We start from the raw sequence: 14,610 nt of genomic DNA, 5'->3' as shown, positions 1-14,610 counted from the left end.
CTAATTTGCTATGATTCGGATGGGCCATATTCGGATACAAAACAGAACAGGGGTGTTTCGGTTCGCATCCGAATCGAAACACCGAAAATCCGAATTGCACACCCCTAGATTCAAATGCATAATCCTTCCTTCTCCAATTAAACAGCCAAGCACAACTGATCAAATGTGAACTGAACAATGCTTTTGAAAACATCTGGCAATTTCTCAACAAAGAATCATACAAAGAATTATTTGTTAATGGAAAGCTTTACAGATGCAGTCACAGGTAGGCAATGTCATAAAGAAGAGAAATTGAGTTTTCATTTGGAATTGCTTGAAGGAAGTTTTAAAGTGCCTTACAGTTTAGCACAAAAACAAAGAAAAGGTTTTGATCATTAGCATGACTTAGTGTTTATGGCTTCCTTCATAAAAACAATGCAATCTTATGTTTAACTGAGCTTTATTCAGAAACAACTACACTTTCTCATTTTCCTCCCTTTCTTTTCTGACTCCACCTCCCACACTCTCTCAGAGGTGCACTTAAGTGATTTTTGAGCCTGGACCAAAAGGTCTTTGGAGGTCCCACCCCACCCTGCTGCCGCTGGAGGTCCCCCTCTCACTGCAAGTCAAGCATCACCCCCCTACACACACACACACACACACACAGAGAGAGAGAGAGAGAGAGACAAACACAGTATTTAACATGTGGGGTATATTTATGTAAATATGCAGTAGCAGAAACATTTCAACACACAACTTAACATATTCTCATTTCACATATTTCTTTCCCCACTCCCCCCTCTGCCTCTAAAGTACCTGGCACAGGTCACAATCATACTTGGCTGTCCAGCACAGCATGACAGCATGGCGACCATACCACCCAGGCCAGTCTAAAGAGGATTGGGGGCAGGGGTGTATCTAGGGTTGGGCAGGCAGGGCACATGCCCCAGGCGCCATGTTCAAATGGTCCCTGCAAGGCCCTAGAGGCCAGTGGGGAGAGGGGGAGCCTTTGCAGACCCCCCATGGCCTTTAGGAAGCCCCCCCAAAGGGGCTACAGGTATTTTTTTTAAAAAAATTAATATAATATAAGTCACTGTACACATATTCAGTTTGGCACTATGTGCAGAGAATCAGGGCTTGTGAATACTGAGCTGAAGCTTATGAGCTAGGATTGTATTCATTTGCTCTTACTTTGCTTCTTGTGATAAGTGAGTTAAATGTGATGTCTTAATAATATGGCTATTAATGGTGAGTTTGTCTTTGAATCCGTGTGAAATCCTGAGTATGAAGGCCCACTGGGAGTTTCTTGCTCTCTTTCTCTCATTTTAACTGTCTTTCTGAAATACTAGAATATATTCCAGCAGTGACACAGTTTACTCTGCATATCCTTTATGTCGTGAACTGATAGCTCGGCTATCCCTACAGGATTTACAACCCCCCAGAGAGAGAGTAAACAGAAAGCAGCAATGAAACTAGATGAAGGAAAATAAAAGGCTTGCAAAGAAAACAGTAAATGCATTAAGTCCCCTGAACTGAAACTAGGTACCCCGCTCTAACAATAACTGAGTAATAAGTGGAAGAAAAGACAAAACAAGGAATGAAACAAGCGAAGGACACAGAACAAGGAATTAAGGGAACAATACAGGGAAGTATAGACAAGACGAACTGGAACACGGAAAAGATATAATTCCAAGAGCACAGTATCTGCTGCCAGCGAAGCAAACAGCAACTCAGCCATGAGACTGTTGAATATATATGGCTCAACAGAACCAGGAACCAATCAGGCTTCCCTGAGTCAGCAGTTTGGCTTTCTTCCCTGTTATCTCCTGCACCTGCGTGAGTCCCTCTGAGCCTGCCACTTGATATTTCGTCTCACTATAGGTGGAATCCCAGGCTCTTCCACATCAGAATTCAAGTCTGGCAGCTGTTGAGAATCCTCAGGTCCTGAATCTGGTTTCTCTGCCAAATCTTGCTGCTGTGGCTCACTAGCAGGAGAGTCTTCCTGCTCTGAGTCTTCTGATTCCGAAGTCTCAGCCATGACATTTAATTATTTTCAGAGTATCTGGGAAAAGCCAAATTCTCCATTTATTTTTAAAACTTATGCAATAGTGATGCTACAATGCATAGTAGAGAATTAGACAGGCACTTCTGTTTAGTTTTCCAAGTACACCTCCACATCGTATTTGGGTATTTCATGAGCCCCAGCATGCTGAAATTTGTAGTTTTCCAGCATTTTTTGGTCTGGCTATGTCCACTGCTAAATAGTTTTTGAAATATTAATAGATTAACGAGCTTGACTTGTATTTTTCAGCTATTATGCTAAAGTTATCTGAAAGATGGGTGTCAGATATTTGGATGGGGGTGCAATTTCAGTGCTTGCCCTAGGCACTATTTTCCCTAGATACGCCTCTGATTGGGGGGCCTCCAGGGAATGTGGAGGCCTTGAACTTTGGCCCCGAAGTCCAGGGGTAAGAGCACCACTGCACTCTCTACCGGATCTCAACTGGGACAAACTTCTAATTATCGAAACATAAAAGATGGCTAGACAGGATACAACACTTAGCTTCACTGCAACTTGGAAGTAAGAATCAGGATTTGGAGTGGGCTTTAGCCATTAAAACCTTGAACTGGCTGCAAAACAAATGAACATACACCATGAAAGGATGGGAAATGCAGAAGCATAATTGGCTGATGACAACCAGTGTGGGAAGCTCCCCAAATATTACACAAGTTTGGTTCAGCTCAGATAAACTTGTAAAAATTGATATTTACCCTGTCCCTTGGGTGGCTTTTCCAGAAGCACTCGGACTTTCAAAATCTGCTTTCACTCAACTTGATGGCAAATTTCTTACTGAAGTGAGGAAACAGATTTCCGACCTCTCATACTTAAATTGGCTCTTTTCTTTTCCTTCTGGTTGCGTGTGGCATATTGCTGAAGGGAAATAGTGCTCACTTAGACGGAACAATGGCCTAATAACTGGGCACAGCAATGATTATGCGTTTGTAGAGCTGCCCATTGCACACTGCAGAGTGTCCAACAGTATTCAAGATTGTATTATCATACTGCTTACATACAATACATCTCCTGTTCACACACTCATGATAAAAAGGTGCAGGAGAGCTCTTTAGAAAATACACATGCAGCTGGCAGGCTCAGTAACTTAATGCACTGGGAAGACACCAGAGGGCCCAGTTCCGGTACATCATGGACTTACAGCCAACTCCAGGACCTTGTAGAGCAATAAGCCCATGTCCATGCCAGCACACTAATAATCTATCTTGATCAGCAAGACATTTGAATCCTATTCAGACTTACACTGTACATGTGCACAGTTGTTTGTACACATGCACATTTTTTTGTGACTGACTGTACATGCATTCATTTTAAAAGTGAACCTGGGTACAAAGTGGAAGTATATCTCAAGGTGCTGGTCTTGACCTTTAAAACTCTACATGGCTTGGGGCTGGGGTACCTGTTGGACCCCATTCGCCCATATGAATCTGCCCGGGCCCTCCATTCATCATCTCAGGTCCTGCTCATGGCCCCGCCACTAACAGAGATCCGGTTTGCGGGGACTAGAGACAGGGCCTTTTCAGTGTGGCCCCTCAGCTTTGGAACACTCTCCCTGAAGAACTTTGCCATCCTCCCTCCCTCAGTGTTTTTTTTTAAAAAAAACAACTAAAGACATACCTTTTAAAGGAGGCTTTTTAATGCTCCATCTTTGGTTATATCTGGTAGGTTCTTTAGTTTTTTATAATTTTCAGTTTTTAGATTTTAAAAAAAGATTTAATTTGAACTTGATTCCGATTGTGGTTTTTAACCTGACTTTTAACTTGTTTACTCAATTTAGTTAATTTTATTACTTTTATTGTATTTTGTATCTATTTTATTGTTGTAAGCTGCTCCAAGCAGTAGTGTACTGGAGGGACGGGGTATAAATATTTCAAAATATAAATAACTAAATAATAACTAAATAACTAAATAAATATATTACTGCACATGCATTGGACATAATGTGTGACTAGGGCTTTGGAGACACACACACACATATATAAACACACCACATTTCAGGAGTTGTGTCATGTTCCTGATTTGAAGAAAAGGAGAAAATAATTAACTGAGAGACTGGAAGATGTTAGATGGTTAATAGACAAAAACTTCACCCAGAATCTTAACAGATATGGGAGTTCCCTTGATTTAGAATAGCAGCATGTGTGTATATATTTCTACACTATACTAGCATAACATGAAATATCATCAGAGGTGTATTTATTTAAAACCTATTTCAAAGGCACAAAACAATAGCATCCCTTTACACAAGTGCTGCTTTTTATTCAGTGGTTAAGTGATTTTCCTGGCTTCACAATCAAACAGCGGACAAGAAGACAAGCACAGGAGGAGCTTGCCTCTGAAAACAGTATAATTAAATGCCATCTGGTAGAATTGCCTCCAGTTAAACTGCTGGTGAGGCTCTTATTTGTTTAAGGCTTAAGCACAGTATCATGCCCATTAAACGCAGCTGGCAGGGAAACATGCATGCAAGTGGTTGCATATTAGGAGTTCTTGGCTGGCCTTGTACAATGATTTAATGCCATTGGCCACAGACTTTTTGGTTCTGATGAGGTCTCTGCACAGGCGCATAGTCCATTTGTGTAAAAGACAGAGACCACATCGAAGAATTCTAGGCACATGGTCATCATGACTGTATAAATTAGTCCATTGTAACTCTTAGGATACATACGCCCTACTAGCTGAGCTACTAGTGTGTACCTTTGTGCAAGGACAGTACATTTCTACCTCTTTGCTTCTTGTAGTTGTGAGTGGATATGTGTTATCCATTAAGAACCTGAACTCAAATAACACGTTTATCTATGTGCTTGTCAATGATCAGGTCCACATTTAGCCACATAACTTTTGACTGGATCCATCATACTACCAGCATTAGAGGAACTGAACAGTACTATGTTTCTTTATTTTTTATGTCAAGATTACAAAATGGCCAGTTATTTTGTAACCACTGAAAAGAAACCAACACCTAGTACCTAGTGCATGTGCCAGGAAAAAAAAAAGGAGCCATCTTAGAGCAGTTGGGTGGAGCCATCAGGAGCATGCCACAAGATGTGGAGCTCTGCCACAAGATGTGGTGATAGCCAACAACTTGGATGGCTTTAAGAGGGGTTTGGATAACTTCATGGAGGAGAGGTCTCTCAACGGCTACTAGTCTGAGGGCTATAGGCCACCTCCAGCCTCAAAGGCAGGATGCCTCTGAGTACCAGTTGCAGGGGAGTAACAGTGGGAGAGAGGACATGCCCTCAACTCCTGCCTGTGGCTTATGGTGGCATCTGGTGGGCCACTGTGTGAAACAGGATGCTGAACTAGATGGGCCTTGGGCTTGATCCAGCAGGGCTGCTACAGTATGTACTCATCCCATATTGGACTGGCTCTGGTCATGCAGAACCTGGTTAAAGCCTGAAATGAAATGTCCCTTAGCTTTGGAAGTGCCCATGCCCACCTCTCATGCCCATCAAGGGTATATTTCTGAGGCTAGTTTAAAATACACCAAAATAGACCATAATGTCTGAACTGACCAATATTGATATATTCTAAATGACTTGAAATAAGCTGTGATCTGCTACTTCATTCTTGGTTTCAGATCATGGTTTACTTCAAGTAAATAGGTTACAATAAACTGAGATTGGTTGGCTTGGATAGCCCTCTTCAGACATTATCAGCATGAGCAGCGCTCACACTTATCATGGGGAAAGAAGTCCTGCCCTGTTGCTGTCCATCACCCCATCCTGCCAAACAAACATCCCGCCCAACAACCAAGGGAAGAGAGCTGGTCTTGTGGTAGCAAGCATGACCTGTCCCCTTAGCTAAGCAGGGTCTGCTCTGGTTGCATATGAAAGGGAGGCTAGAAGTGTGAGCACTGTAAAACATTCCCCTTAGTGGATGGTCTTGTGGTAGCAAGCATGATTTGTCCCCATAGCTAAGCAGGGTCTGCCCTGGCTGCATCTGAATGGGAGACTTGATGTGCGAGCACTGCAAGATATTCCCCTCAGGGGATGAAGCTGCTCTGGGAAGAGCAGAAGTTTTCAAGTTCCTTCCCTGGCTTCTCCAAGATAGGGCTGAGAGAGATTCCTGCCCGCAACCTTGGAGAAGCCGCTGCCAGTCTGTGAAGACAATACTGAGCTAGATAGACCAATGGTCTGACTCAGTATATGGCAGTTTCCTATGTTCCTATGATGGAGCCGCTCTGGAAAGAGCATCTAGGTTCCAAGATCCTTCCTTGGCATCTCCATAATAGGGCTGAGAGAGATTCCTGCTGGCAACCTTAGAGAAGCTGCTGCCAGTCTGTGTAGACAATACTGAGCTTGATGGACCTATGGTCGGACTCAGTATATGGCAGCTTCCTAGGATGCTTACTATGCTTACAGCACCATTTGAAGGGGAACGTGCCATAATCTTGTTCACTGGCGATTCTGTAAGCTGAATCCTCCATTGCTTGAGATGGCAGCTCACAGAATCGCCAGTGAACATAATTATTGTCGCATCCTCCATCAGACAAATGGCACCATAAGTGTGTTTGTTGGGTGAGAGTGGGTGAGTTGACAGTGGGGTATGGGACTTCCTCCCCGCTTTCCCTACTATATGTGTGAGTGTTGCTCACACTGATAACATCTGAAGACGGCTCTTGTGACAACTGATTCTAGATTATTATAACCTAAATCATAAGAACTTAAGAACAGCAGCGCTGCTGGATCAGGCCCCAGGAGTGTGTGGCACTCTAAAACACCTGAAAGGGCTACACAGAAGCTTATAACAATTATATAAACACCTATTGTCATTAAAAACACACAACTGCTGTGGCAAACCCCATGGAAACACTTCTTTTAAAAGGTAAAAATACAATGGTATCAAATATAACGGTAAGAGGCACTTTTTAATGTGGTGATTCTTTTTTATTTAGCAGGGTGAGAGTAACTGGCTCTCTCCACCCCCAGCACAGTACCTTCAGTGACTGTTGCTGGTGTCTATCTTATGTGTGTGTGTTTTTAAAAAAAGATTGTGAGCCCTTTGGGGACAGGGAGCCATCTTATTTTTAATGTATTATTTATCTGTGTAAATCGCCCTCAGCCATTTTTGGAAGGGCGGAATAGAAATCAAATAAACAATAAAATGGTATCCTATTACCATCAACTGATGGTGTTTTATAGGTAGGATAGATAAGAGAATAGTACATTTTATACACAGTCCAGTAAAGACTTGTTTGGATACAGAAAGATCTAATGTAACCCAGCAGCTGGGAGTTGGGCTATCTCTTTGGTTACTATGATTTTAGGCATGACAGATGCAATACAGAGGGCCTGATGCATCTTCAAAGTCATGGGGGTAACATAATCCACACATGAAAGTTAACGAGAAAATAATTTTTAAAACTTGGTAATATTTAACAGGCAAGCTTGGTGAGAATTCAAAGCATCATTGGACAACTGTGATCAAGCAATGTTTGTTATAGACATGGAAATATTTGACAGTGGCATGCTGGACCTTCTCATGCCCCATGAAGCAAGTAATTTATCTAATATTTTTCCCCAAACAATAATAGTCATAATAATGATAGTATTTTTCACCAAGTCTGTCACAACAGGAAAAAATATCCATACTGAGCTCAGTTAACCCAGAATTTTCTGAAAAGATTTTATAAAAGGATTTTCCAGTCCAATGGCCTTGAAAGGAAGTGGCATTTGTGAAGTCTTTGGGACACATTTTTCTACTTCAGGGTTTTTCTCTTCTTAGAAATCAAACACAGCATTAACAACAGGGTCTCGATATTTCCCTCCTTTTGAGAAACTAAAAACATTTAGCTCTATAGCAGTCATGAAAGATCTGATTATTCCTTTGGTTCACAAGATATTTCTGTTGAAGTACAAACACATGCTAACACTGAAGACTAGAATCAAATGGATCAGAATGATGACCTGATCTAAAGTTAAAGTGACTTTCTTTTGGTTTTAGGGCCAATGCACACAAATATTTATGTAGGCAGGTGCAATTCTCCTCTGCCAGTATGTTCACTGGGGTGTCTGAAAGGGGCAGATCTGTAAACTGAAGCCTAGCTTTCCTGTTATATACAGAGTGGCTGTTGCCACCTTTTTTCTTACAGGGCTCCTGTAGCTTTGACACATGACATTAACAATGAAGCTTTTCATTTCATTGTATAGGAACAACTTCCACCTGTTGATTTGCTCTGTCTTTCAACTGTTGAAGGCATAGAAGCAAAGCGAGAGAAACTGAGTCAACCTTAGTTGAGAATTGGGCTACAACAATACTACATCTTGTAGCACACCTCTGAGTCCCTCTGGCTGTTCAAGCTAGTAAGAAGTCAGGGTTGAGTAAGTAAAATGCACATAATGCTTTCTGACTAGCTACTTTTAAAGTTCTATATTTGGTGAGATCTACAACTTCAATTAAAAATAATAATTATTATTATTATTGCTGAACCTTACGCTATTTTCTCTCACTCCAAATTTGGAAGGGATACATTGAGCCAAAATGGAGGCCTTGAGGAATCCCTGTGGAATTTCTGGAAGCATCATGCAAAGCTGGTCCAAGGTCCTCTGCATCTGACTCTAGTGTTGGGGCTTCTTTCTGTGAAGAAACCAACGTCATAAGTCAAGAGTGCAAAATTCTGGGGCTCTGATGCACCTACAGAACTACTTGTGAGCAGTAGCTTATCTGTTACATTTTGTGCTAGGGAACACTCCTCTCCAAACATGCTTTCTCCTGGACTCAACTTTCATCTTTGCACTCTTGTTGTCCCTGCAGTTTTAACCCTCAAGGCATTCCAGCCTTGAAAGGAAGCACTAAATCGTAAAACAAGTGTGCCTGAAAGAGAGAATAGAAATGTATTGTCTGATCTGTGATATCATAATACCTGCTAGTGGCATATTAGATCACAAAAAGCCAAAGACTTCTGGCCTCCAGCGTAAACAAAATACATTCAATGCCGTTGCTCTAATTCCTGCTATTGGCTCTCTCATTATGAAGCCATATTTGTGTTTCTAGTACACAGTTTGGTCCTGTTAACAGAGGAAGAGGTCACCAAAGTGGTTTCTGCATGAAGGGACAGCAGTGCTCCTGGCACGCACTTGGTTCTTTCAGAAGTTTATAATTCTTGCCAAGTCTGGTGGACTACTTGATGGCTGCTAAACCCTTGTAATTATATTATCAAACCTGAGACACTTCCGCTAAACTGAAAAGGAAATATAATCATCTGCTTGTTGAAGACATCAGGGAATTGCAAGTTTGCATATATACAGTTTCTGGTCGGGGGAGGGGGAGGCAGTTGCCAGACTTCTGCTAAGAAAATTACTGTACTACAGGGAATCTGTAAATCTATTTTTGGAAGATCAGGCAGATTTTGAAAAGGATTACATCAGATAATTACTTTACCCTTTTTATATGCTTTACAAACTCTCATTAAAAATATACTTTTGTGGCTTTAGTTGACCTGAGAGCACTGGTTGAATTCACTGATGTCCTCCTTTGAAAAAATCCAGACAGCTGTGTAAAAGTGCCAGTTCATGATCCAGGAAAAATGGTCATACAATCGTTTTGTGAATTCCCTCTTCCAGAATATCAGTCTGCATCAGATTCCCAACAGAAAGAGTAGATTTTTACTCAAAATCCAGATATTATTAAATATTATATTAAATAGACATTAAAGAAGACAGAACAACAGAGTGACCAACAGATAATGGAAGATTTTAGACTTGCAATAAATGTCACAAAAGCAACAACAAATAAATATAAGAACATAAAAATACGATACAAAGAAAACTAGGAGTCTATTGTAAAACCTCATGTTACTACTATTTGGGCATCCTGATTTCCTTAGGTGTTTGTCTGTTTCAGGTTGATTAACAACGTTGTGTTCCTTGAAAGTACACAATAGTGCAGACGTGGTGTTTTCTGCAATGCCTGTTAGTTTTACATATATGCAAGTCAAGCAAAGGGGAGAAAGTAAACCTATATACTTACAGACAACACTAGTCTAAAGTAGTTTCTCTCAAGATAACAGCAGCACACTTGTAGTCGCTAAAACAGCTTCTTCCCAAAACCTGAGAACTTTCTCTAACCTAGAGAAATGTAACTGCTCCCCCACCTCTCCTTGGTTCAAAGGCCAAACCTGTTTTCAGCTCCCAACTTGGCAGGCTGGTGTAACATCTCTGCGGCTAACTGGGCAAAGAAGCGCCTTTGAAAGAGGCAGATTTCATCTGTAGCAGGAAGAAGAGAGCAACTGTCCCTATTCAGTTCAGCACAATGTCCCTCTAAATGGCTTTGAGGATGTCTCCCTTGTGTTTCTTTTTAGACAGAAAGCTCCTTCGGGACAGGGAATTATATTTTCATTTCTTTTGCTATGTAAGCCACATTAAAAAAAAAAAAAAAGAGGTATGTACACATTTATATTATTATTTCTTCATCACCATCGCCTTGATGACCCATTAATAGGCACACTTTGTTAGTGGCCAGGCCAATGCTTAAACAACACTTTGATTAACAGGACTCCATGCCAAAATATTGCAGGTGTCTCTATTTAATCCACCATAGCATCTCTCCAGTGGCGATTGCTGGTATCTTCTCTCTCTCTCTCTCTCTGTTTACTGAGTGTGTGCTCACTGTTTTTGTTTTCATAAAGCAGTCATGTGTTTTGTTTTGTTTTGAAAAATCTAGCTCATAAAAGAACATGTTTTGAGTGTGATTTGAGAAATTAGGTACTTGCAACACAACTCTGTGCAAGCTTATCCAGAACTTTGTTCCACTACGTACAATGGAACTTACTCTCAAGTATGCACAGGACTGGAGTCTTAGACACCGACATAATTTAATGGCAACTAATACATACTTACCAAATAGGTCTGGCCTGTGACTTATTAAAGGCTCCACTGTTGGAATAAACTGTCACTGGAGTTGTGACACATTACAGTTTTGATTGCACATAGCCAGGCTCATTAATTCTGATTGATTTCATTACATGGTCAATTGCAGCTGGATTGCAGCCATGACCTATTTTGTTTGGGGTGCTGACTGGGGAGGAGCTTGTTTTATGGCAGGAGTTTGGAACTGAAGGTTCCTCAAATGACTACAATTATTACGGATTCCACTGTTCACCCATGTCAATTGATCTCATGTCATACTAACACATCTATAGCAAGAGGAAGTGCCAAAGGTAGCTTGCAGGAAGATCGGTTTTCTTGTGAAAACTGCTTACAGTAAGGGAGCAGCGTTCCCTCTAACAGGGAATCCCAGATGTTGTTGACTACAACAATCCCCAAGCAAAGGCTATTGCAGCTGGGGATGCTGGGAATTGTAGTTGTAAACCGGCCAGAGATGTAAGTTTGGGGTGGTACAAAATGTTAAACACACACACACACACACACACACACACACACACACACACACCTGGGAATCCCTGTTAAAGGGAACACTGTAAGGGAGTAGTGCTTACTTTGTTGTACTTGCTTATTTAAAAATAGGCAAGTTGGGCATAGGAGAGCAGTCAAGCACCTGGACAGAGAGTGCTAGTCTTTTCAACCAGCATCAGTTCCCCACAAATCAAACAATGTGGTTGGACTCTACCTATGCCAGTCAGCTGCAAAAATGAAGACTTTAGTATTATTTTGGAGCTATGTTCCAATTCTCCAGTTATTTTCCTCCATATTCCCAACAGGGGAGTATGTTGTAGTTCAGACCTGCTCAACTTAGGCCCCCCAGCTGTTTTTGGACTACAACTCCCATAATTTCCAGCCACAGTGGCCAACAGACAGGAATTATGGGAGTTGTAGGCCAACATCTGCAGGAGGGCCGAAGTTGAGCAGCCCTGTATGTAGTTAGTAGACAGCAGCTATCAAAAGCCACTGAGCAAGCATCTTGTATCCATTAACAACTAGGAAAGAAACAATTAAATATAGAGAAAACTAGAGAAAATAACATCTCCATAGCAAAAAATTATTGTAAACGAAAAGGTCTAGATCTGTAATATATCTTTGTATCCTGTTTGGGCAGAAAATACTTCCCCAAGCAGCCCACAGCAATTTACCAGTTGTGATTGATTCAACAACTCTGCCCGTTCCTTGAGGAGTTTGACCTGAAAACAGTGGTATACCAGCTGTTAACTTCCAGGTTGGACTACTGCAATGCACTCTATGTAGGGCTGCCTCTGTATGTAGTTCAGAAACTTCAGTTAGTCCAAAATGCAGCAGCCAGACTGGCCTCAGGGTATCCCAGAGAGAACACATTATGTCTGCTTTTAAACAGTTGCACTGGTTGCTGATATATTTCTGGGGAAAGTACAAAATGCTGCTTATTACCTTGAAAGCGCTGAATGGCTTCAGTCCGGGTTACCTGAGAGAGTGCCTTTCTCTACAAGATCCCCACCAGAAGGAGTCCAGCTTCGGGTGCCACCGGTTCATCTGGTGGCGACCTGGGATGGGGTCTTCACAGCTGTTGCCCCTAGGTTGTGGAATGCATTTCCCATGGATTATTTGTGGAAGAGAATTATCTTCCATGGAGGCCTTTAGGAGAGCCTTAAAAACCCAAGTTTTTAGCCTGGCTTTTAATGGTATCTAGTTTTAAATTTTAATCTGGCTTAAATGTTGTTTAAATTTTTTAAATTGTTTTATTATGTGTTTTTGATTTTAACGTAAACAGTCCTGAGTCACATTTGGAAGGGCGGTATATAAATCGAATGAATGAATGAATGAATGAAATTCAATATAGAAATGTGTTAAATAAATAAATAAAAAATAAATAAATACATGGTGCTGCTGGCAAGTGCTGTACATATATTAAAACAAGATACTGGCCCTATCCTTGGGTTTCTAATCTATAAGACAAGAAACACAAAGGAAGGGGAGTGAAAGGAGATCAATTTGGTGGTGTAAGAACAAAGAGCAGAGCTGACAACAACAGGAGCCGACATCCAGTTGGGGCCAGGCTGATTTTCTCTTGCTCGTGTTCCTGCTCGGATGAAAGTAGTGCAACTATCCCTTTCATATTTCAGGCCATACTGTGGTCCAGATGCTAATCCAATTATTGAATTCAATTTCCCTTTTTCAATGTATCTGACACTTGCTGGTTTATTCTGACACCCTGATGTGATCCTGTTTACTACCTATGACACATTGCCTCTATCCCCCTCTAGTTTAACTGACTTAGATGAATCTGAGTCATTGTATCATTGGATGGTGTAATCTGAGTACAGACGCAGAAACCAGGACCACCTAAGGTATAAATCGAGTTTTGCCTCTGACTCATTGTGAGTCACTTCATCTCTCTGCAGCAAACTCCTCAGGATAAGGCTTTTAGCATTTACCTTGTCTCACCAAGTAGTTGTGAACAACTAGCTAATTAGGGTTCAAGGGTGTTTGTATTTAATGTGTTTCTGAGCTGGCTGACTTCACATGGAAGAAGCTAAGCTGGAAAGAAAAGGGGGAGCTGGTTTCATCATGAGTATGGTAGAACTCCAAAAAGAGCAGAGAAAATTCTCTTTTGCAAGATTCATCTGCTGCTCAGAATGAGGCATTGAGAAGACTAGATCTTCTAATGAGCCACAATGGTCTTCAGAACCCTAGCACTCGCACAGAAAGTCAGCTGACTCCATTCCATAGATGCTGGTTGTTATTCTTATAGAAGAATAATGCTTATGTAAGAATGTTACGTGAGTCATCTGCCAGCATTTTGTGGGCTACTGTGCATGCCTTGTTAAATATGTAAGCCATTAAAAGAGGTCAAAAATAAACAAGACCCAGTGAAACAGTGGTTTGTGCCTGAAATAAGGGGGAAAGAGCAGTTATGGACTTTGAACTCTCCTTAAGTTGGAGGGGGGAAATGCAGCTGCCTCAGGAGAAATTACCACATACATTTGTATCCCCTGCTTACAAGGTGAACCAATACATGGTTTACCCCCTGTAGGGCCAGGCAGTTGCCATGGTTAATTAATCAAGCTGATTCATTAGTCATGGTAACAGTGATAAACTAAAAATGGGGGGGGGGGGTGCTGGGCCCATGGTGCCATCTGTCCTAGGGCTGTCCCTGCCCTCAGCCATCCCTGGGTCATTATTTCATCCTCACAATAACTTTATGAAGAGAGAGAGACTTAGAGAGAGTGAGACTTAGTGAGCTTCTGGCTGATTGGGGATTTGAACCTTTGAAACTCACTATGGGTATCACATGCGCAGCCTAACCCAGGCTAGGGCAGACTCAGAACTGGGCAGACTCAGAATTTTATTTATTTATTTATTCATTCATTCATTCAATTTATATACCATCCTTCCTAATATGGCTCAGGGCGGTTTACATTAAAAATAAAAAACACATAATAAAACAATTAAATTTTGTTGAAAAAATCATTTAAACCAGATTAAAATTAAAACTAGATACCATTAAAATCCAGGCTAAAAAGTTGGGTTTTTAAGGCTCTCCCAAAGGCCTCCATGGAAGATAATCCTCTTCCATGGATAACTAATTATTATTATTTATTCGATTTCTATACTGCCCTTCCAAAAATGGCTCAGGGCGCGCTAAGTGCATGACACAACCTAGAGCAGGCCTGCTCAACTTAGGGC

The 14,610-nt window shown here is 41.3% G+C and overlaps 1 long non-coding RNA gene across 2 annotated transcripts; it reads right to left on the bottom strand.

Moving 5' to 3' along the window:
* Window positions 1-365: 365 nt before the first annotated feature.
* LOC128343991 (uncharacterized) lies at window positions 366-14,322 on the bottom strand. Of its 2 annotated transcripts, XR_008315651.1 has the most exons (4): window positions 8,727-14,322; window positions 8,491-8,632; window positions 2,752-2,911; window positions 366-2,041 (listed from the first exon to the last, which is right to left on the bottom strand). It is a non-coding gene; the product is annotated as an uncharacterized LOC128343991 (long non-coding RNA). The 2 variants fall into 2 exon arrangements; XR_008315650.1 differs by having other exon boundaries at window positions 8,491-14,322.
* Between the last annotated feature and the right edge of the window lie 288 nt (window positions 14,323-14,610).

This window comes from Hemicordylus capensis, chromosome 1 (assembly GCF_027244095.1).
Source record: "Hemicordylus capensis ecotype Gifberg chromosome 1, rHemCap1.1.pri, whole genome shotgun sequence".
Taxonomy (NCBI): domain Eukaryota; kingdom Metazoa; phylum Chordata; class Lepidosauria; order Squamata; family Cordylidae; genus Hemicordylus; species Hemicordylus capensis.
The sequence above is the reverse complement of the archived record's forward strand: the minus strand, read 5'-3'. Positions and strand labels throughout refer to the sequence as shown.